Source organism: Lissotriton helveticus, chromosome 6 (assembly GCF_964261635.1).
Source record: "Lissotriton helveticus chromosome 6, aLisHel1.1, whole genome shotgun sequence".
Classification (NCBI taxonomy): domain Eukaryota; kingdom Metazoa; phylum Chordata; class Amphibia; order Caudata; family Salamandridae; genus Lissotriton; species Lissotriton helveticus.
This window is the reverse complement of record NC_136067.1, coordinates 1,100,179,174-1,100,204,095: the sequence shown is the minus strand read 5'-3', so window position 1 is coordinate 1,100,204,095 and position 24,922 is coordinate 1,100,179,174. Positions and strand designations below refer to the sequence as shown.

The 24,922-nt window shown below is 42.0% G+C and overlaps 1 protein-coding gene across 4 annotated transcripts in view; it reads left to right on the top strand.

Annotated features, from left to right (window-relative positions):
* LOC144763292 (geranylgeranyl pyrophosphate synthase-like) overlaps positions 1-24,922 on the top strand; it is a 181,620-nt gene that overhangs the window by 81,486 nt on the left and 75,212 nt on the right. Inside the window, exon 1 of one of the 4 annotated variants that reach the window (XM_078648758.1) lies at positions 10,421-10,465. The exons of the other annotated variants lie outside the window; for them this stretch is intronic. The gene's annotated coding sequence lies outside the window, so the exon portion shown is untranslated. Of the gene's footprint in view, positions 1-10,420; positions 10,466-24,922 lie in introns of those variants that run through there. 4 annotated transcript variants of the gene reach the window in all.

Below are 24,922 nucleotides of genomic sequence, written 5' to 3'. Positions count from 1 at the left end.
ATATCTGCTCTGGTTAATCTCTGTAATGGTTTTGCTATCAGTGAAAATCCACTAATCCATTGTCTACAATAACCTACCATTCCAAGGAACATTCTTACTTGTCTTTGAGTCTTTGGTGGCTGCATTCTCTGTATCATTTTGATTCTTTCTGCAGTGACTTGTCTAATTACTTTGGCAATCTTATGACCTAAGTATTGCACTTTAATTTTGATGGAGACACTTTATGTCCCTCCTCTGCCAAATGATTCAACAATGCAACGGTATCTGTTACACATGCATCTTTTGCCTTCAATGCCACTACGAGATCGTCAATGCACTGAACCAATACAGACTCTCCAGGCATGCTCAAACTTTCTAGTGATTTCTTTAGCAACTGATTAAAGATAGATGGACTTTCAGTATACCCTTGAGGAATTAGTCTCCATGCCAAAGTACGATCTCCTACCGGAATGCAAATATTGGCTGGCTTTCTGGGTGCAATGAAACAGTGAAGAACGCATTACACAGATCGATCACAGTGTACCATTCTCCATCATGGGGAATTTGATATAAAATCACTGCTGGATTTGGTACAATTGGGCAACATGGGACAACTATTTTATTAACCTTTCTAAGGTCTTGCACAATCCTAAATGTTCCGTTTGGCTTTTTCAATCCCATTATCGGTGAATTACAAGGACTACTTTCTATCTCTCTCAAAATGCCTTGATCAATCATTTTGTTTATTACTAGGGTTATTCCTTCAATTATTTCTGCTGTCATTTTGTATTGGGGAATGTTTGAGTAACTCACACCTTCCTTTATAGAAATTTTTACAGGATCTACGTCTTTCATTAATCCAATATCTTCCCCTGTGAAATCCCACACCTTCTCTTTCACTACCTTTTTCAATTCATCTGTTATCTTTTCTCGACCAAACACAGGAAACAACTTCTTTTTCTCTGCCTCAATCATGAGCATAGTAATTTTATGCAGGCTATCTTCATCTGGGCTTTCCAGTTCTATGCCATCTGGTGAATAGTATATGGCACAGTTCATCTTATACAAAATATCTCGTCCTAACAGATTTTCGGGGCTACTGTCACACACCACAAATCGATGCATGTCTTTGAAATTTCCAATTTCTACTTCAACTGGTTGTGTTAAGGAGGTTTAAATCGGTCTATTGGCTACACCTACAACTTAGATGCTTTCTCCCGAGAGAGGAAGATTTTGGACTTCCACTGATCTAACAGTAGAACGGGTAGCACCAGTGTCCACTAGGAAAGTTATTTCTACGTCATTCACCTTTCCGTTCACAAATGGACCAGGCTGATCTACCTCAAGAGTGGCTCCAAGCACACACTCTTCCCCCTCTCTCAGGCACCGTCAGAAACTTTCATCCGACTCACTCCCACCTTCCTCTTGTAACCAATACTGGGGAATCACATTCACTCTGGACAATCAGTTTACCTGCTCGCCTCCGCTGAATCCTGTCTCTGCACTGTATCTATGTAGATTTACACTGTGTGGAATTGGCGGTTGTGGCACCTGACTTTGCTGAGTAACTATCTGCTGCTGTTGCGGTTGCTGTTGAATTACCTCATGCTGCACCTGTGGATTCAATGATGTATTTTCGGGATTAACTCTTGGTGGATACTTACACTCTTTTCTCCAATGCCCTATCCTGCCGCAATTATGACAAGGGAACTTTTTCTTAAGCTCTTCTATATTTCCTACCAATTTTGTTTTGTTAAAATTTCCTTTACATTTTCCTTTACTATCTGTATTTTTATTCTCCAATTGTGCTACTTGGTGTTCTGCTACCTTCACTTGTGCCCACATAGCTTTTTCCTTTAGCTTCTTTTGTTTAGCTTCAATTTCATCACTATAATATTTGGCCTGTCTCAATTCCACATCCACTGTACTCGATTGCCATCTTATTAAACTATGCCTAATCATGTCCCAAATTTCTGGTCTTAAACCAAATACAAATCGATATACGAAATGATAAACACCAACAACAGTCTTTCATAAAATGCATGTACAGATGCCTTCGATTCCTGTATAGTTCTGTCTATTTTAACCCAATCTATTTCTTTTGGTGGAATTTTATTCTTTAAAAACACTATTACTTGTTCGTACTTTCTCATTACTTCAGGTGACGGAGCACCTGTTATTTTGTTTCGAGGATATTCCTCTTTTGGCCAATTTACAGTTATCTTGCACTCAGTCCACAGATATGCTGGTACAACTATGTCAAATAATCCATCCAGATCAACCCATAGTACTTTTGAAACTTTCACAAATCGATCTACCTGTCGATACCATTCTACTGGTTTCTCTCTCAATCTGGGGAAATCATTTGTAAAGGATAATATATCCTGTCTACTCCAAGGAACATGTACATAGTCTCCTCCAGGTATTTCTCTCATAGGGAAATCATTTGCAACTGTTTCCTTTTCTCTCACAGGGAACGCTAATGTAGATTTATCACTGGCCTCTTCTTTCTTCTTTGCCCATTTTATTCTCCACTTATTCACATCTCCTTAGTAGTACAATCAATTCTTTGATCTGGGTTAACCTTCCTGCAGTATTCATATTTCAATATCCTTTTCTGAAAAGTCTACTCTGTAGGATTTTTGCAATGTTATATTCTTTGCGAACTCTACTTAAAATTCATTCGCTAATCCTTCTAATTGATCATGTACAGACTTCGCTTTCCATGTTATACTCTTGCACAAGAACATAAGTTCATCATCTTGGTACGTTTTTAATCTGTCTGTTCCATTTTTTCCAATAATTAATTCTTCCATATCGATTTTTAATGTTGCCACATCTAATACTTTAGGTTCATGTTCTTTTAATTTGAAAGTTTTAAGCCGATCACTTAATTCGTGTTCCGATGGTCCTATAGGAGTCTGTGCTAAATCTATTTTCTCTATGCTCTTCTCAGGTGTAGCAGAGTAAGATTCTGCTCCGGTTGCATACTTATAAGGTAAACTCTGATTGAAAGTTAAGTCAGGCAGATTTACATTATTTGCTTGTCTAATTTCTGACAAATCTGGATAAATATTTTCTTTTACCTTTTGCAAACTTTGCTGTAAAGGAATTGTCAAACTTGGCTCTTTTATTCTTTGGTTTTCGAGCACCGGGATTACAGGTCCTATTGTTACAGGGACTGTTACTGCTTCTATGTTTTTCGTAAGCTCTTGTATCTTTTCTGTCAATGTATTTGTAGATCGTATATATTCAGCAGTACTCGTTTGTTCTTCAACTCGTTTTTCTACTCTATTTACACTTTCTCTTTCGTTATTTTGCTTAGGAGTACCGGTAAGTCTTGTTTCTGTTATTGAGGCGTTTGGATTATATCTCATTTCTACTCTTTCTGGTATATCTCTAAAATTTGAAAATTGCCTTGGGGTTTCATTAATTCTATCTTCTACTGGTGGAGCATTAGGCGTGGTCCATAAAGAACCTGGTTGATATGGTGGCGGTCTCCTATTTAATATTTCTTCCAGTACAGCATCCTCCGATTCACCATCATCATAACTTTCTTTCCCTGTTTCCACATTTTTCCTCTTCTCTGTACATTTCCGCCCTTCATATTCATCCACTAATCTGACTGGATACATTCCATCACACATGTCAGCATTTCTCCATCTGCGCATTCTACTCTCATGTGTCTCTCCCCATAATCCACGCAATCTACCTCTTGGTCTGATATGTCTTTCCGACCTTTCTCGCTCCATTTCATGCACCTCATCTTCCCATTCAACTAGAGCTTCAAATTGAGTCGGTCTAGGTCTTGGCTCAAGCTTCATCATTCTCTCTCTCAAGTTTTGCAAGACTGCCAAATTAAAAGATCCGACTCCTGGGAAAGCTAAGGCACCGTCATTCCTGGTTTACCTTGCCCAATTTTCTAGCCAAACACATGTATGGTAACCATATTTCGACAACATATAGGAAGCAGGCGTTTTCGGCGGAGGAAGTCATTTTCCCTCTCTTGTTACTATCGCCTTATCCTTTACAAACACATTTTTCAATTTCTTAAACCATGAAGGTTTCTTCTTTTCTTCTTCGTGATAGAGATCCATTTTTCTGTAAATTCCCTGTCTTTCAAAAGATCACGTACTTCTCTGTTGATGTTCCATAACACCAACCTATCACAGAGCGGTTTACACTAGCGTACCAATTAGAACAAGATACGTCTCCTTAGTGCTTAACCAATAGTTTTGCTGTTTTCCGTGATGCACCAATCAGCCCTTACTCTGTCTTGGTCACAAGGACCAATCCCTGTGCGACCCTTTTGACGTCACCAGCGCTCCGGCTTCTACAGCGCCGACTCACCCCTCCTTTACAAAATGTATCGAGAAGCCATATTTACAAGATTTACAACTAATTCGGTTAGTAACTTACACAAAACAACTCCATTTGTCTGTTTTGCTAAATAAAGTGATAGTTTTCTCAATCACACAAGTATTCTGTATTTCCAGTAGACAGCGCTTACCTCTTCTCTACCACAGAATTTTACACTCGCCGTTAAAGTAGCACCTCTTCCTCTACCTTACCCTTCTCTCAAGCTCAGGTTAAGCTCTATTACTCTCTCAGCAGTAAGTTTTAAATCAGGATACGCATTGATCCCTGTACTTGAAGGCTAAGATTTTATAGACTGCCCTCACTATGCATTTATCATTTCACATGTAAAGTCCCTAAACTTGTGATGTGCGACGACACCACTTGTGATATACGACGATACCACTGTAGTATACGACAATACTACTTTTTGAAACAGACTTTGCGATGTGCGACCTCACTTGCCACACTTCCCCTGCCTGCAGACAGAGTGACTAGCTTTACGCAATCCTCGGAAGCCTTTTCAGAACTACATATAACGTAATACGAACTCAAAAGAAGTTAGTTATAATTCTGTACATCAAAACCCTTGTATATCATTTTATACATGATCCTAGCTAATTCTATAGCAACCGATGCTTTCGTACCAAGCTTATAACTGATGCAGCGCTACTCCGGAAATGTTTTCTAAAACCATATCACCTTTCCCTCAAGTACCAAATCATACATCTACTCATCAGTGGGGCACATAACACTGTGAGTTACTCACAAAACACTTCCATCCTACTTTATGGATCGGTGAGATTCAAAGGAGAGCAGCTGTATCATAGCGGAGTGTCTAAATTAAAACTAAATATTTATACTATTTACACCTGCAGTTTTACCATGCTTTTTATCAACAAGACACTTTATTCAGACACACCACCATTATAGTCGATGAATCTGCTAGTAAAGACTTAGGCGTAGGAAAATACAAGACCAGCTTAATTCTCCATTTATCTAATTTTATTAAAAGCAAAGTTTAGCATGTCAAACAGTTTATTCACTTTATTTGTTTCTTTATTCAAAAATTGACTTTAAAGGAGAAAGAGTTTTATCTCAAACAGTTATATTCATTTATTTCAGAGATTCAGAAGTAGACATTATTATTTAGATTTCAGAACACAAATATTAGCAAAGGCAAATAGTTCCCAAAATTCATTTTCTCCTAACTTCCCTAACTAATAACCTCAACTAAAGCTTAGTTCTCACTCAAAGAAATAAAACATTTATTCAAGAATTCTTACATCTCAGGAAAATCAGCATACTGACAGCATCTCAGGAGGAAATCCGAAGAGAGTTTTCTCTTAAGGAAAATCAAGACTTTTTATACCTTTTTCACTAACTTTATCTATCTACAAAAGTAACTATCAGCACAAACTCAAGTTCTGATTGGACAATTTGAGGGTGGATGAGCATCACCTCATCATCCTAATATTCAATTTCCGTAGCATCAGCTGAATTTTAAAGAGTCCTTTCTTTGAGAAAGTCTTTGGCCTAGTCACATCCTCAACTAGCTACTACATGATCCTTTCCCACCATCAGTAACTCAAATGTTCATTCTTTTGGCAGTCATCAGGACTTCCAGGGCAAGTCGTCCTTGAACTGCTTTCGTTCAGGCACAGGCAGCTCACATTCAATCTCGGCCTTGGGCTGCGCATGCTCAGTTCATCTTCTATTCACAGTTAATAAAGCAGCCATCTGTTATTAGGCCTCACAGGCCAGAACGGGAACTATCATAGAAACAAACACAAATAAATGTTAATTATTGAAATATAGCCCTTATGTTTACCTCCCCCCCATTCTAAGGATTTCCCTGTTAGTTGTTACCTAGCAAATAAGCAACATATATGCGTGATATACTCACCTAACTCCATGTTTTTGCCACAAAATTCACAAACAGAAAGCACATTTATGCCGCTTTTTGAGTAGATTAAAGCTTTGCATTAATGAACAACTTGACGGCATTACTAAATTAGTCAGTTATAGTTTTCCATGCAAGCAGATTAGTATTCCCACGTGTATTTGTGTGAGCATTCTATACTACGTTGATTAATTTTCCAAACCACACAATTAATAAAATTTACAGTTATGACGAAATGACTTCACGAGGGGTATACAAAATTTTGTTTCTCCACCTCGCTCCATCACCACCAAAGGGCATTTTGGTGGGTGAGGGTTATTTTAAGAAAACTCATTGTTTTCCTTGATAAACAAGAAGCAACTACTGGAAAGATAGTAATTTCTTGAAGTACGGGTGGACTTGCTTTGTTTTTTCTTGAGTTGAATAGGAGTCTGAGTCCACAGCTAACCTAACCTCTTTCTCCCTCCCTTGTTCTTACTTGAGGTGATAGGTAGCCTAGTCTTCTCTGGTGAAAAATATGGATCTAATGGAATCTGGCCTGTATCTATGGCGAATAATTGTCTGAATTTATGGTCACCTGTTACGTTGTATATTGATATAAGTGCCAAACGTTCTCTCCTGACAATGCCATGTGGCAACAAGAAGTCCTTAAACCACCATGATTCCCTTGATCATTCCTTTGTTTTACTTTGATATTAACTGTATATTTTTCTCACCTTCTTGAGTTTTATTCTTACCGTATAGTACTCCAATTCATGTATTTCTTTGAAGGCTTCTTTGTATTGTGATGACCGATGTTTAATTTATATATTGTATGTTGACACCTTTATTCTCTCAATAAAATACTTTTGAACTTAAAAAAGAAAGTGTAATGGGTTGTACATAGGCGTCTATTAGAGGCTGCACATAGAAGTGAGAAAAGTGATCCACCCAAGCCCCTGAATTCAGGTGGCACGTTAATCTCTGGAGTTGAAGTCCCACTCGCATTAGCAATCATTTTCAAGAACTAGGAATTTTCCCCTATTTTAGCAGCAATCACCAGATACCCCCAGTACGCTTCCTCCTAAGCAGACTAAGCTAATCTAGTTGTCCTCATGTATAGTCCTCTTAAGGCACGCACCTCTTGCAAGTTATTACTTTCTATTACAGCTATTAATGCTTTTTTGGCAGCAGGGCACCTTTGTGTATCATAAATTACTTTTAGCCTTATATGGTTTAGCTACTGCTTTCTTTGGAGGAAGTTTAGTCTAAATCAGTTTCAAGGCTAGAGCCAGTTTAATGTGTGTGTGTCTGTGGTAAAAACCTGTAAAGGGACTGGTGTAGCATCTTCTGGGAAGGCCTTTACAAAGATTTTATATACTTCTGAAAGGATTCCTTGGTTCTTCAATACTGAGGGCCGTTTGACCGATCTGCGGTTATTTGCCAATAGAGAAGCTATAGCTGAAGGGACTGGGATGGGAGGGTTTTAGGGCCATGGAACGATAGTTTAACACATAAGGCATAGTGGTCACTTTCCTCCCTTGAGTCTATATGAAAATCTACCAACATGCCCCGCATAGAAGCCTTGATTATAACGTAATCAATTTTTGAGAGTAACTGGCCCTGCTTATCAGATAGAAACCTGCCATTGCAAGATCTCAGCCCCTTTGCCAGTATAAAACATACAACTGAACTGGGGACTACCTGCTTAGAATTGAGAAATGGTATTCCCCAGCTCTCATCTTCCTCTTCTAGGATCATGTCGTAGCAATAGATGGGTTCAAAATGTATGTTGAGTTCTGATTGTTGAGGTTATTTAAAAGAACAGACTATTGCAAGATAGCTATGGTTGGTGATTCTATATTCCTGCAATACAGGTTGTACAAGCATATGCAACTCCCCTTGTAAAAAATTGATTTTTGAACCCAGAAAGTCTGGCGAAGAAATGTCCAGGTTCACAATGCAAATGTTTGGATGTATTTTTATCTAAATCAATTAACCCCCAGAAGCCCTTCCATGTGCGGAGGGTAGGGAATTAAACATATTAAGTGGTGTAACCCAGTTTGTGGAAGGGTTCAATGGCCCACGTTTCATGGAACATGTTAATGTGGAAACTTTCTATATATCCTATCCAATCTGGAGCTATCACTTTGAATTTGATACCTACAATGTTCCATGAGATAATATTCAGTAGACCAGTAGGAGTGATCGTAGGGTCAGTACAAGGAATGTCCACTTGCAGGTCCACTGGAGGGCAAGAGGGTGTTGCAGAAGGATCTAGAGCACCAGGCCTCGGCGGTTGGCCAGGTACGCCTGTCACTAGAGTTTCTAGGGAATGTGCACCAAGCAGGAGGTTAGGCCCCTTATTTGTTGTGTTGCAGATTGGGACTGCTGGACTGGATGGGACTAGTACAACTCCATTAACCCTCATTAATACTGTCTGCCACCAGTGTGTGGCATATAGTGTCACCATCAGTCTTGCATTGCCAAAGATGATAAAGGTTCAAATGAAATATGTGTTGGGATATTGATATTACTTTAGCCAGAGTTACCAACGAATCCCCCGGGGCCTTATCAATAAATGGATGAAATCTGTTAAAAGTTAGAGTTGTGTAGGCTCCCCTTCCTAATACTCACATCTTACCTCTTTCTTCCCAAAGATCTGGGGTGGTAAATATAACCTAATGGAATGATGAAAACATGAGTAGGAAGGCCTATAGGGGTGGTCCTACAGCCTGAAATAATCAAGTGACATACCCGCTCGGGGTTCTGGCCGTTAAAGTACTATGCACTCCCTTTCTATCAGTTTGCAGGAGGGACCTACCCATTCCACTCTCCTCATCATAAGGGTATGTTTTTGTTCAGCAATAGAAAAAGCAGTATTTTTAGTAAGCCAGTGACATACTTTGTTTTTTGAGTCCCAAAAATTCTCCTCCCAATTGTCTGAGGGGGGCACCCCTATTAGTACTGCGGCATGGGGGTAACAAACCGGTGGAAGAGATAAGGGCTCTTGTGATGGCCAGGGACAGGGGACGGGTCGAATTGTGTCCTGGGAGCTCGGTGGGTTTTTAGCACCACGAGTGGCCAATTCCTGATGCTTATGGACAAGGTGTGTTTTTTTCACCTGGTTTTTCATCAGACCTCTCTGAGGAAGAAGTTTCGTTGGGCATCTTTGAGCTATGGGTGTGAGTTAGGATGCTAGCAGGATTGGTATTGCTCTGGCCACTAGGATTTACTATTGAGCCGGGAGAGGAAGAAGGTAGTGTAGGAACAAAGGAAGGATTTAACACAGGAACAACATCCCTCATCAGTCTCTCAAGAGCTGTTACACTAGCCAGAATGGGAGCGATAGCAGGAGTGCGTACATCTTTAAGTTGGTCCATAACCCCCCAAACCACAATTTAGGTCCTTGAGTGTCAAACTAGCAGGTACGGCAGGAGCTGGGAGTGGCTGGATGCTAGAATTTGGGATGTTCTGGTTAGATTCATCTCCCTGTTTAATGCAATTAGCTTGGGCAGAACCTGGCTTCCCCTTCTTTTTCCTTTAGGCCTTTACTTTTAGAGAGGTTGGGCGTGACTTCTGGACCTGGGTCTGTCTTCCCCTCTCTCTGCTCCTGGCCCTGAGGGTTGGTCTCCTGAGTGGGTTGTAGCCATGGCTACTGAATCAAGGTGCAAACCTGTCAAATCATCTTGCGTTGCGACTTGTTGTGTAGAATTTAGTTGCACAGTAATAAAACTCTGCTGCTCCCATATGTCCAAGGACAGTCACTTCTCAGCCAGCTCTATCCCTTTTGACACCATGTTGACCGCCCACGTCAGAAAGGCATCTAAGGCAGTACCAGAGCGGGTACCAAAACTGGGAGTGACTGGGCCCGTCTCTATGGCCTTTTCCTTCACCTTCCCCACTGCTAGTTTACGCCTTAGCATGGTCCTAGAGCAGTATGGTGAATGAGTAGCTGAGTGATTGTTGTTGCATTGGGTTATGCAGTTATGCAGCACATGCTAACAGAGACTCTCAGAAACTGCTTTTAGTGTCCTGTTGTCACTCTGCTCTAGAATCTTCTGTTTGGAGAGTGTTAGAGGGTTGTGGGTCTTAAGACATGTAACACATTTTCTATTTGTATGATTTGGTTTTATTTGTAAGGAAACAAAGATTCCTCCAATAATGTTACTTTTTCTTCTTCTTTAGGGAACAATGATTATGGACCTCCCGGTGAGGACACACCCTCGAAGAAAGAAAAAGCCAGAGGTAAGTTTGTAGCTAACTTTGTTGTACTTTCTAGCTGAATTTTGGGGTCATCAGTGAAGGTCACCAAATGTGAATAACGGGGCCCAGCACCAACACCATAGCAGACTTTCTTTAGAAACTAATGAAAAGTGAAGAAAATACTGAGCCTAGTTTACTTTACTAGACTGCTTGAAGACTCAAGCAGCCTTTTATTGATAGGCTGGTAGTGCCCTTATGTTAATTTGTAATTCCCTGCAAGCGGTTTCTCAATGGATGCAGCAAGTGATAGATAGTGAGAACAGTCTGTGTACAAGCCTCAGTGACAATAGTATAAGGGAGACAACTCTTTTTAAGCTGGGTTGGCGGTTAAATAATGAGGCCTAGCCTCCTAAACCACCCTCCATCTGTTACGAGTGTCCCGCCTCCCTTTTCCCCAGTAAAAACTCCTGTACCAGTCTAAGACACCTTACTCCTGGGACGTGGCTGGGCAGTGCATGAAGCGGGGACTCTTGGTTCCTTCGGTGTTAGCGGGGTAGGCTCAAACTCCTAGTCTGTGCCTCTGGCTATCCCCCCGTCTGTCAGGTGCTCCAGTCCTCGCTGGTGGGATAGCACTCTCCTTCTTTGGTCCTCTTCTGGAGTCTATGAGACATCTGGATTCTCCTAAGAGCAGAAACCTGCAGACATTTCCAGGCTCTCCTCCTTGGGCTGGCTGATGCTGGGGGAAGACCTGGGGTGTCTGGCACAGACCGCCTTCCATCCGTCAACGACCTCCTGACTCTTGCCTGTTCCTCTCAGTGAACAACATTCACAGCTGATGCAGCTGGAAAACCCAATTTAGATTTATAAATATGCCTAAATTAACTCACAATCTTATGTCGAAGCCTGGAGGCAAACTTAAACACTACCTCTATCGAGCTTCTAAACAGCAAACCTCGCAGATTAAGCAAATGTCCCCACCACTGCAAATCCTCATCTAAATGAATCATCAAGTAACTAAAGTGCTTCACCATGTTAATCTTAACTTCCCCAAAGTTATGTATTTTAGTTTTGGCCTTTAAAGGGCCACAGACCATGGTGAAAGAGTGTGACATATTAACAGTAAGATCCAGATTGTTCATGACAGGGACGAAGAGGCCCAGCAATGTCTTAAACTCATTTGTTGTGCCTGCAATGAGAACAGCATCGTATGAATATAAAAGGAGAAGGATTTTACGGATCTCTATTTGTGGTATATCCTTTCTGTTAAGGGCTAAAACTGTCTCTAAACCGTTGATGTAGAGTAAAAATAGGAATGGGGCAAAATGCACCCTTTTCGTACACCCCAAGACAAACTGATACAGGAGGTACCTGCCCCATCTTGACTAAATCGTACTTTAATAAAAGTGTCCCAATTGAGGCGACAAAGAAGTTCAACCAAAGTCTGCATGATCACCAAACTCCTCCGCATATGCCAAAGTTTCTTTAGGAATCCAAGAAGCATAGGCCCTACGGTATTGAAAATTTTCAAATCATATTCGTGGCAGACTTCTCAACCTCTACAAATGTTAAATCAATGAAGTTTCTAGCTCTTCACCCTCAGCTCAGGAAGAAGGGCCTTAAACATGGCCTCGAAAGCCCTGCCACTCTGCTCCTCACCTTTCAAGGCAGAAGATCTGAATGCTATGAGCCACCGGATCTGGAATAATTCCTGGATACGTTGGAGGATGCCACTATGGGCACTGCATTATCTACTATTAAGTCTGAATCCCTCACCCACAAGCCAAAAGGACAACACCCGGGAGGACTCACCTGGATGAACTGAAACGCTGGGACTCAGTTACGCAGGAGTGGTCACAAAGTGGCAAACACATTGGGGAGATCTCCCAATTGAGAAACAAATCAAGGTCACTTCTCAAGACCTGATGAAGACTCTACCGTGTGGATTCCTGTTGGCGCCCATCCCGTAATGTACATCTGTAGTAATTTTGCACCTGTGACCTCCTTCACCCTCCCTCCCTCTCTATTCATTCTGTTTGTATAAAAGTGGGGCGAATGAATTGATTCACTGTTGATTTTATATTGTTTACTGTACATTGTTGGTGTGGGAAGGGGGGGGACCGTACTCATGCTGATACTGCTGGCCATGATATGGACTCTCCAAGCCCCAGCATTCTGTATCCCACATTTAATGGCCATCCCCACTTTGATCACCCTTGGTGGGCTTCCCCAGCCTTCGCTGCGTAACCCAACCAAGTCTCACCATTTGATTTGAGGTCTTCTTTAGAAGTTGTATCAGCAGGCAGCCCGCTCCCTCAGGTATTAGCACCCCTTCCTGCACCCCATTTACAGGTTTTAATCTAGGTTCTACCGGAGCCTGATACATGGTCCAAAGATCTGCCCCTGCTCCCTACACAGATCTCCCAAACCTCATCGGCCCTACTAGTGGTCCTCTTCTAATTCCCCACATCACTGTATGCTCACCCACCCTGTTACACCCCACTTCCCTTGTATCCCTTAACTTACTTGACCCTTTCAGACCCCCATGCTTAGAGCTCTTGATCTCCTAGTTGGCCTCCCCGCTGCGAATTGACATCCAACACTACAGCCACGGTCCTGAAATATGATACACAACCTATCACAGAGATCCTTGAAAGTAGTCTCCCTCAGCACTCATATCTTGATGCACTTCATTAATCGGAAGAAAATTCTCACCTTCCTGGGCCAACAGAAACCTGACATCGCCCTTATTCAAGAAACCCACCGGTCCCTGGTAGAAAGCGACAAACTGAGAAGGTACACGGTACGCCGTATCCTGCATGCTAACATTCCATCTCAGACACGAGGCCAAGGTCTGGCTGCCTATAAAATGTGGAGCTGCCACATGTATACATAAACAATTCCCAAGCAAGCTTCTCCAAACTTGGACAGACACCAAAGGAAGAAACATTTTCACTATACTCCTCATACAAGGGAGAAATGTTATAATAGACTCCGAGTATGCCTCGCAGACAGCTAAGACTGGATTTACCTCCTGAATCAGAAGTCTAGTTCAAGCCTTTGGCACCTCTCGGATCATCATTGGCAGAGTCTGGAACGTGACAGGAGACCCCATCTTAGACAGATCGGGTAGACCAGACACACATCACAACTGCGATTGGGGTGTCCTGCAAGACTTGATGCAGGATTATGCTCTCCATGACAAATGGAGACTGTAACAACTCAGTGAGAGAGACTAAATTTTCACTTCATGCCCTCACAATGTTTGGACATTCATTGACTACTTACTCTGTACCCCTCTTGCGACCCAACCTCTGACGGATGTGACTGTTATCCCCTGTGGGGTCTCAGACCATGACCTCGGAGACTTACGTCTAGACCTGGGACTGTAACAACCCCCTCAAGGCCCTTTGCACCTCAATACCTCTTAATACAAAGATCTAGTGGTTAAACGGTTCCTCGCTGAATTTGTGGAGAGATATTCAGAGGATAAACAAGATTCAGTCACCTCTGCACAGATGTTATGGGGGACCGGAAAAGCCCTCATACGTGGCATGTTAAAGATAGACTCAGCCCTGGCCAAACAAAAACTTGCTGACTCCAAGTGCCAGCTGGAAACTCAGTTCAGGTCCCTGACCTCCGTCTACTCCTCCTTTCTGACCCCTAACCCCCTTCTACAGATTATGTTGGCTAAATACCAACTAAACACACTTTGCCCATCAACGGCATTGAAATACCCATTCCGCATAAGACATAGACATTATGAATGGGGTGAAAAGGTGGGCCGGTTTTTGGCCTACCAACTCTGTCAACAGGACTCCTCTAGGGCAATCCCCACCATTCGTGCTCCAGATAGCCACCTCACAACCCACCTGACAGGAATGTTAGCACAACTCCAGAAGTACAATACTCTACACTGCTTCACCTATAAAGCAAGAGGCTGTCGCCGGAAATGTCGCAGAGTTTGGGGAAAATGGTGAAGGTACCATGGTCTGGATGGGGGTCTGGGATTGGACTGACACACTCAGTGTCCTACTGAGCGGGGCTATGTTGCAGGGTGGCAGGGGCGGATTACGGGTCCCGGGCCGAGGGGAGTTTTGGACACTGAAAGAGCACTATGGAAAGATGTCTTGCAGGCGGAGCTGGGATCTTGTGGTGCTGATAATTATGATGTTGTCAATATGGATGGGGGCGGGGGGAGCCAGGATATGTGGGTAGTCACTTGTGACTTGCCAGCTGTGTTTCTGTTGGTTGAAAATGCAAATAAAAATATTTTAAAAAATACTCTACACTGCTCTGACACTCCCAACCCAAGAGGCTGAAACCTCATTTTATGAACGCCTCTAGCTACCGAAATTGACCCCAACATAATCCGCACATTTAAAGGGAGCGATCTCAGTCGAGGAAATTGTCTTGGTGATCGGACCTATGCCCACTGAGAAAGCTTCTGGAGAGAAAGAATGGCCATCTGGCAGAGTTTTTTAAACCACCAAATTCCACCCTATTCCAATACTCATCTCGGTCAATAAAGAGGCCCTTCACACCAGACACCTCTCTCCAGAATTCCTTAGTACTAGAATCTCTGTGATCCTGAAACTGGGGAAAGACCCATTAGAATGCTCTAGTTACTGACTGATCTCCCTGATAAATATGGATGTCAAGAGATATTGGTCTAGGTTCTGGCGACGTATTTGAATAAAGTCATTAAGCCTCTTATATATACGACACAGGTGGGCTTCGTACCGGGCCACTCATCCACCACACATATGCATAATCTCTCCCACATAATTTGATAGGTGAGGGATGATATTGATGAAAAGGTCCTCCTCTCCCTGGACTCCAAAAAAAGCCTTTGACTGTGTCAATTGGAGCTACTTTTTCTGCACCATGGAGATGATGGCATAAACCATGACTTTCTCACCCTTGCTAAAAGCATGTACCATGACCCTACTGCATCTGTTGCATGCGAAGGGTTCCTCTACTTTGCCAACGGTACCCTCTGTCCCAGCTGTTGTTATTATTGGCATTAGAGCCTCTGCTGATGTCCATACGACAATGACAACATCATGGGCATTACCATGACGGTGGGAGAAGCCAAGACCTTTTACTAAGTGGACAACCTTCTCTTGACACTGGCACACTTTTTGGATTCAGCAACCACTTTAATATCCCGACATGACTGTTTCTCCCAGTTTCCTTGATATAAATTAAACTTGTCCAAATGCAAAACCCTATCCCTGACGTCCACCACTATGAGAGCCTCTCTCGATACCTAGACAAATCTGAAATATCTTGGGGCATACATCAATCAGGGCTTGTGAGACATGGTATTAGACAATGTACAACTGATCATAGATCACATGGAATGTGACTTTGGTAGATGGTCCGCCCAGAATGTGTCCCTGTGGGTGAAAGTTCAGGTCATCAAGTTAAATATTCTCCCCAAATCCAACTACATATTTGCCATGATACTTCTCTACAAACCACCATCCTGCCTCCAGAGGTCCAGCATGCTATCACAGAATTTTCATGGGGTTTGGATAAACCAAGACTAAGCGAAACCGAACTACACTCCTCCACAGAGAAGGGCAGCCTCCACGCATTTGTAGGGCTACTGGTTAGTGCAACAACTGACCCATTCAGCTTATATGCTACCCACACCCAGGACTGTGCTCACCTAGATGTAGCTGGAACAATACATACTACAGATGCCAGGCGACCTCGCTGTATTCTGTACACCCTCCATTGTGGTGCAATGCATTCATTACAATGGGGGGGGAATTCACTAGTCCACTTGGATAACACGTGGCATTCATCATATTGATGACCTTGCCTCCAGTGGCTCCATGAAGATATTTCCCGACTTGAGATGGGTATTTGCCATCTCCTCTTCTCAGCTGGAGAGATACAATCAATTATCCTATGCCCTTACTCGCACTCTGGGGAGAAAAAATATCTACCTAACAAGTTCCCCCATTCTTCAATTCATCTACACTTGAAAACTTCAGAAAGATTGTTGCAGGATTATATGCCATACTGATTGACCGCTGTTTCTCCTCCTCGAATGGACAGTACTGTGGGTCTGGTGGGAAACATGCCTTAACACACAATTGTTGGATGATGACTGGGAAACTCTCCTGGCTGATTACAATAATAAGGGCTACAAGAGGTACTCCTCAAGTATAACTATTTTAAGATCCTCAACTGCTGTCACTGATCCGCTGGCGAGGTTAGACAGAGCCTGTCTCAGCACGGACTCCTGCTGTTGGAGATGCAGTGTGGCGGACTGAGATATTGTGCACATACTAAGGGGAAATGACTGAGGGCCTTCTGGGCGCAGATATGGGACCATCTGAGCTGAGAAAGGAAATGCAGGTGGCTAGACAATTGACCTTTCGACTGGTGCGTCTACACAATACTTCCAACCTCCCCTCCATTACCCAACATGTCACTAGATGGCTCTCCGCCGCCCTAGTGTTGGCCAAATTAATGATCCTGCACCATTCCAGATGACCTAAATTTCCACCTTCCAGTCATGGCTGGATGGCATTTACAACATGGCATACTCTAAAAGAGTCATCTACAATCTAAACAATAAGCTACAGACCTTTGAAGAGGTGTGTGGCTTATTCCTCGTGGACTGACGAAACGTCTGTACATAACCATCCTGGGAGCACCTTATAACAGTCATCATCATCATCAAAATAGTTTATTATGGTTGTCATTAAACCTTTAGAGCAATGAACTTATAATCAGCATCATTCATAAAACATAGTGAGCATACAAATGAAAATTTCAAAAGAAAGAAATTGTTGTTGAGCAAACTATTATAAAATATTACTCCAGTTACATAACGTGCTTGTGCTTCCACATTGCTGTCTGTACTTCACTAGCAATCACAGCCGAGGGATGGGCCTCTCACTTCTCGAAAATATTCTCTACTGAAAGTCGGTACTCAGACGAAAGTGGGGAGGGAGTGTTTCCCTACACACCAACTTTCCCTATCGAATTAACTTTCAGTCATGAGGAAGTAGTTAATGCCCTGTCATCCTCGAAGTCTGGAAAGGCCCCTGGGCCAGACGGGTACCTTTGGATATTTACACCCATATGCAGGAGCTCTGGTCGCCGGTACTGACCCGGGTAATTGAAGCTGCTCTAAAAGGGGGCCTTATAAAATCTTGGTCAACCTCTACCCTGCTGCCCATTTTCAAGGGAGATCGCAACAACCCTGCATGTTACAGGCCCATCTCCCTCCTGGGGCCCTTGGTAAAGTCGCTGGTCGGCTGATCCTAGATAGATTGCGGGTCTGGTCTGAGGCCAATAACATCTTGACAGACCTGCAATATGGCTTCCGGGAGGGCCTGGGCACTGTGGAGCAGGCGCTGAATCTCTCCCTTCTTATTGGGAAATATGTAGGGGCTAAGAAGGGTAACCTCCACTTAGTTTACGTGGATTTGACCGCAGCTTTTGACTGTGTTTCACACTCAAGGCTGTAGTCAATCCTAATAGAACTGGGCGTAGACCCCCCGATAATATCCTTCCTACGTGAGCTGTATTCTGAAGCATCGGCCAGGGTTAGATTTGGGGTGAACAGTGACCTTACTCCCCCCTTCGCAGTCACTAAGGGAGTCAGACAGGGGTGTGTCTTGGCTCCCTTCTTATTTAATCTTTACACAAATGGTCTTGAGAAGGCTATGCTAGAGGGGAGTCAGGACTTACCAGCTATCGCCCTTCGTCCCATTCCTGCGTTGCTCTACGCAGACGACGCAGTGATCATGGCGCGAACCTCAATACAACTTCAGATTCTGTTAAATTCCTACTGCAAATTTATGGCCTCATTTGACCTTAAGGTTAATATCAAATAAACGTTTTACTATGCATTTTGGTAAAAAGATAGCCAAGACAAAACCGATATTCATTGAAGAAGCCAAGTTGGACTGTACTAACCCCTACCCATACTTAGGTATTTTATTTGATAATAATTCTTCTTGGAAACAGGCCATTAGTAGTAGGCATCTTCTATTCTTGAGAGCTACTTCTGCCCTTATTGCTTTTGCGCGTAAATTAGGGAAGCCTCCTCCAAAAGAACTTATGCAAATATATCAAGAAAAATGCCATAGTGTAGCTGTGCTGGGGTGTGGGGCTATGTACCTGTGGACATCTTACAGAGGGTAGAGAACAATTTTATTCATTTTTTGTTGGCCGTCCCGCAGTGTTCTCCAACGTTTGGTTGCCATATCGAACTGGGCATGGACTACATTGCCGACTATATAAAAATTCAGCCAATACTACTATGGCACCGCATATGGTCACCGGAGCAGTGTAGCTTAACTCGTGCATTAATTTCAGACTGTTTGGGCCTAGATAATTGGTCAGATATCCCGTGGCTGTCCTTTGTACACAACTTTCTTAAGGATTTGGACCTTTCTACATATTTTAATGAACCTTCCATTTTATCCACTATTACAAGAAAGACTTTAAAGTGTTATGTTTGTCACATTTAAGGGAATTGCGTACAGCCCAAGAAATTAACATAGTCTCAAATCGACAAATCTTAACTATTCAATGTACACAGGGCATTCAACCGTATCTCACCTTTTGTCTGACAACTTACAAAAAATACCTGTTGACTCGGTTCAGGTTCAATATATTTTTTCGTTTGGTTACATTTCCAAAGAAACAAGACTGGTCAACTCCATCTACCCGGTGTCCTTGTGACGGTATTTCTGAACAGTCCACTATTCATGTAATATTGTTCTGCAAATTTAATGAATCACCCCGCAAGCGTTGGATTACTCCAATATTGTTATCCCTGGGTTTGAGAAGATGCCGTCCTGCCCTTATGGCACTACAATATTTAGAATCAGTATTCATTGCTAAATGCATTGCCATGTTTCTTAAAAATTGTTTAAAAATTTGTTGCAAACATGATTAATTGTAGTTCTACTATTTTATAATTCTTACAGCTATTTATTCTTTTATATTTTTTTGTAACAAACTCCCGTTCTTTTTTAAACTGTGCATGTTGATTCTTATCTGTACTTTTTGTGGTTCCTTTAAAATTTGGAAACCGAATAAAAGTTATTTACTACTACTTTACATCACTAAAAACCTAATCAGGAGAGTCATATTTCCTTAAAAAAGACCAACATTAAAAACAAATAAAATCGGGGATTCGAGTAAGCTAGCTACTGAAATCATTTAACAATTGTAAGTGGTCAATGCCCATCTCTCAGGAATCATGATTTCTTGAATCAACCAGATTGCCAGACAGTACAAAGTTGTGAATGATTATAAAGGGTGGCCAAGTAATTTTCTCATAATCCAAACTACATAGAGATATCTACTCATGGCAAATACAATGAGCCCATCTATATTTGTTCTTAATATCCTCGAGTCTATTAAATACCTTCTAAGCCCCAGGTTGTTATAAAGAGTCTTGATCCATTCCCAGCGGAGATATTTACACTGGAAGCAAAAAAAAAGACAATGTTTAATGTCATCACAGAATGCTCCGCACATGCCACACACAGAAGCTTCTATCGAATGGTTATTCCAGTTTTGGTGTAATATACAATCTGGAGTATGCACAATTTAAGTTTAATATGTAGAGTCCTCACCTGCCAGTTCTTATTTAATCCAGGTAGGTTTCAAATGCTGGGCTAGGTTCAAACTGAATTAAAGCAGATGTTAGCGGTCCCAGCCTAACATTTAAATGGTACTGCTCTTTCACATTTGACCAGTATGCTGCGTTAAGAGCTGATTTCACATTAGTGGTGATAGCGGACGGAGTAGTCCAGAGTTGGCTCATGCCTATCGCTGAAAGTTTTTTTTAATGTGGATAAGCCACTTTATGGATTGAGAATTAGGAATACCCATAACTTCGGTTAATTCTTTGCAGTATGGTTCAAACTCTGGTGTGCGACACCTGGTGTACCTAAAATGGCAGAGGTTGAAGGTCAGCTATATCACCGATCCACTTGAGGCCGTTTTCAAGAGTGAAGAGATAAAAGGGGTATTCTGTGGTAAATTAAACAAAGATCTAAGAAAAGAAATGCCTTTGATGGTCACCTCATTTTTTCCTACATGCCCCCAGATCTCTGCCTCACACAGAGCCGCACTCAGGATTTTGGTGTGATATATTTTGATGGCTGGTGAAACATTTCTTGGGGTTGTACTTTTATATCTTTTCAGAATGGCGTGTGCTCCATGCAAAAAAGAACCAAGTACTTTGCCCATGTGAGTTACCGAATAACTAGTTTCATCAATTGACATTCCCAAATAATCAAATGTGTCCTCACTTAGTAAGGAAATCCCTTCCATACTAAAACCACCTCTTTCGGATCTGTTGGGGGTTGAAGCATATTTATTTTCTTTTGATGGTGTTAACCTCAAGACCCCCCTCTTTGCAAAAAAACGTGAATTGTTTCAAAAGATTTTGCAAGCCCATAGGAGTGCTCAAGATAAATTGGATATCACTGGCAAATAAGAGGCCTAGTATAGACTTGCCACATAATCTATGGGAATCATGTTTATGTTTATGGGATTTGTAAAGCGCTCGTATACCAACGGTCTAATGGCGCTATGGGGAGAGGGGAGCTCTCCTCTGGGCTCTAACAGTAAGCTTGGGTGAATAACCATGTTTTAAGTTTTTCCCTAAAGCTGGTGTATTCTGAGGTTAGTCTGATTTCAATTGGAAGGGAATTCCAAAGTGTGGGGCCTAATACCGAGAAGCGCGAGCCACCGATTCTCTTTCCATTAAATCTTGGAGTAGTCAACATGTTCATTGTAGCTGATCTAAGATTCCGTGTAGGCAATTATCTTGAGATCTTAGTGGATATGAACTTGGGGCCTGTTTCGTGAAGTGTGTTAAAGATCATACAGCCGGTCTTGAACATAGACCGCTGTATCACAGGAAGCCAATGAAGCTGCTTTATCAATGGTTTAGTGTGGCAGTGTCTCGGTTGCTGAAAGACCAGTCTAGTCGCTTGATTTTGGATGAGCTGTAACCTATGAGTTTGGTTGGCAGGGAGTCCTAGATGAATGGAATTAGCATAATCCAACCAGGACATTATTAGTGCAAGCAAAAGCTATGCTTGTCTCCCTGGAGAAAAAAATCCTGATTTTCTTGAAAGTCCTCAATTGATACATGCAAGTGGATGAAACCGGCTAATCAGTTCCTGCATGGAAAGATTAGCATTTATCTTGATTCCCGAACTTTTCTCTGAATTTTTGGGTATGGGGTACCCAGCGCAGCTGGCCAGTGTGCTGGTGTCCACTGTTCTATTCTGTTGTTAGAGATAATTATCTCTGTTTTATCAGAGTTTAGCTTGAGATAATGATGAGTCATCCACTCCTTGATGAAAAGCATAGAATGCTGAAATAAGCCCTTGAAGTCATTTGTATCATCAAGCGGGAAGGTCAGCTGCATGTCATCTGCATAATTATATACCTTCACTCCTCTTTCTTGAAGAGCATGAATCAGAGGACAGATGTATACATTAAACAGATGAGGCGAAAGGGAAGACCCTGGGGGTACCCCACATGTGGTGTTAACCCGGGAGGAACCAATAATACATAATGAAAACAAAGTCGGGGCTAACACAGCCCTGACAGACACCATGCTTGATTGCAATATGTTTTGTTGATTCCACTTTTGGGCCCCATCTCACCTATGCATATTTTGATTCATGCCGTCTAGTTATTATATGTAATAGAGATGGGTCCTTCACCATTTGCCCCCCAGCTCTTGCCATAGCGTATCCTAGGTACCAAATCAAATGCTATTTTAAGGGCCACAAATGCTGCATAAAGGTGGTCCTTGAATAGCTGAAGATAATTCCACTGCATTACGGTGAACAGGAAGATTTGTTCAACAGTACTATTCTTCTCCCTAAAACTGGCTTGCGGTGGGGAGAGCATACTATCAGCATTTATCCAATCCTTAAGCTTTTCTAAAACCTGGAGACAAAATGTCTCCTGTAAATTATCAATTAGACTTATGGGACCATAATTTCTTGGGGTTGTTCCCACTCATCTTCCTATATATTGAAATAACTTCCACCCCTCTCCATGTCTCGGGGATGTTTGCACCTTCCAGAATCAGATTTGAAAGCTTATTTATGTATGGAACCGTTACTTCCTACGCTGAGGTATTAAAGTCATCTGGAATTTTGTCAGGCCTTGGTGCCTTCCCTGGCTTAAGTTGTTTTACAGCTATTCTTGTCTCTTCTAGAGTCAATCTCAGTGGTAGATAGTTACCACCCACCTTGGTATATGATGCCATTGGGCTCCCAGTTTGCTGTGGATTCGGAGCATTATTATACAAGGTGCTGAAATGTTGCTCCTAAATGGGGGCAAGATGTGGTGATGCAAATGGTTAATAGTTCTTACGTTACAATTAGCTACTATATGTCAAAAGGATCTTCTGTCCCAGATCTAGATGCTATGAGCAAATCCTCCCAACCATTCTTAGCTCTTATAGCTCTAATCAGAGATGTCTCCCCTAGCTTCAAAGCTACTAAAAGTGCATGATTCGCTTGCTTACATTCAGAGTTAAACCATGATGAGGGATTGGTATTGGCTGGGTTCACATATTTGGATTCAGTATAGCATTATAAAATTGAGAGTGCTAAACTAATCAAGATGTGCTTCAATAAATGAACCTCCTGTATCATGATTGTCTAGAAAATGTCCAACTACCACGTTAAAAGAATTATATATTGCTATCATAGCCTCAAAGCTGTTCAAGGTTTTCCCCACCTGACAGCTCTCCTTTAGTTGAGCAGCACTACTGTGGTATTAGAATGATCTACTATGCAATCATAGTGGGGGGGGGCGGGTGTATTTACTTTATAGACAGATGTAAAGTGTAGCGATCACCATAACCCTACTTACATACCTTGAAGTCAAGCATGGTATGCCAGATCGCAGAATCCCCCAAAATATAATCAATCCTGCTCTTGGATCTACCCCTTGTGAATGTTTAATCTCTATGGGGATCAGATTTTCGATCTGCCATTACAGGCCCTAATGCGACGTTTAAGTGACATCACACTGAGCAGTGGGGCCATGGCAGACCATCTTTTTAAAAGCTCGGCATCTGATCTCTGGACATCTCTGACTCTATCCTCCATTTCCATAATGGAGTCAATATTAGGAATTGCTTTGAATGAGACATTGAAATCACCAGATATAATCAAAGGGACATGTGGGAGAGCAATGAAAACAGCATGCTATAGTTTTAACAGGGTAGGTGATTTATTGTGTAAAATTCCCTTGTCAATTGTAAACATTAAACATTTTGATACAAAAACCTTCAGTTGCCTTCACAATTAACCCCATTATATCATGACAGTCCAAAGGAATTTGTTTTACAGACAGGTTCCTAGCACCCCACACCCAAATTAAAACTCTCCCCCTTCAGGCCTTTCCGCTCTCGAGGGAAGTTTTTTTACACTATATTTAGTGCACCCATTTATTACTACTGCGGACAAGGACCAAGTCTACTGCAACATAATAATATCTAAATGATTGATAAACTCAGTTCATTTGGGATCATCAAATGTATTCCTCAGCCCTGCAATATTCCAAGATACAATTGACAGTTCTATTGTGGGGTATGCAATAAGAACAGGGATTGGACTAGTAGAAGGTGGATCAATGTTTTCATTGCCAAAGTTCATATTATGGGTAAGTCATGCTTTCCCAGGCGGCTTAGAACAAGCACTGGGGGACAGTAGAATCCTTCGCTATTATAAGGGCTTTCTCAGACGTCCCCTTGATGGAACTCCCCCTTCCACAGCCGGTATCTTCATCTTAAACTGGATGCTAGACAATGAAGTTGTACTTGATCTTGCCTCCAAGTTAATTAGCCCATCAACCAAGGCCTGTCTGTTTAAAATTAGCTTTATAGTGTCTAAATTTTGATTTACCTCGAGCTGAGCTAATGTCCACTCGCATTATAGTCCGGCAGTATCTTTTGGTACATATCCAATGGGTTACTTTATTTATGAGTGAGTCTATGTTCTTCTTTTGGCCTTTTGCCAGCTTGGACACATTTATCATAAATTGCTCGGGTCCCTCTACACAGTGGGGATTGTGTAGATTTATCATACTCTTCCTATCTCTCCTGACAGTTGTCTGACAGCCTGGAAGGCTTCAAAAGTTGCCAAAATCGTAGCTATCTTCTGTACATTTAGTCCAGGAGGGAAATTGGCCCTGGGTGGTCTGGGAACCGGTATACAGGTTTTGTAAAAATACTTTCCTTGTGACTGAAGAGGTACAGGCTGGTAGTTAGGCTTTCGAAATGGTGTTTTGTAGGGACCTGTGTGTGAAAATTGCAAAGGGGGTGGAACTAAACCACCACCTACAGTATTAGCTGTTGAAGAGTGGATAGGTCGATGTTAGATTTGGGGGTAGGTACTTGTGACAAATAGGGACCCTTGCCTCTAGTCAGGATAAGGGGACTACACTCCTAAATAACCCCTGCTCACCCCCTTG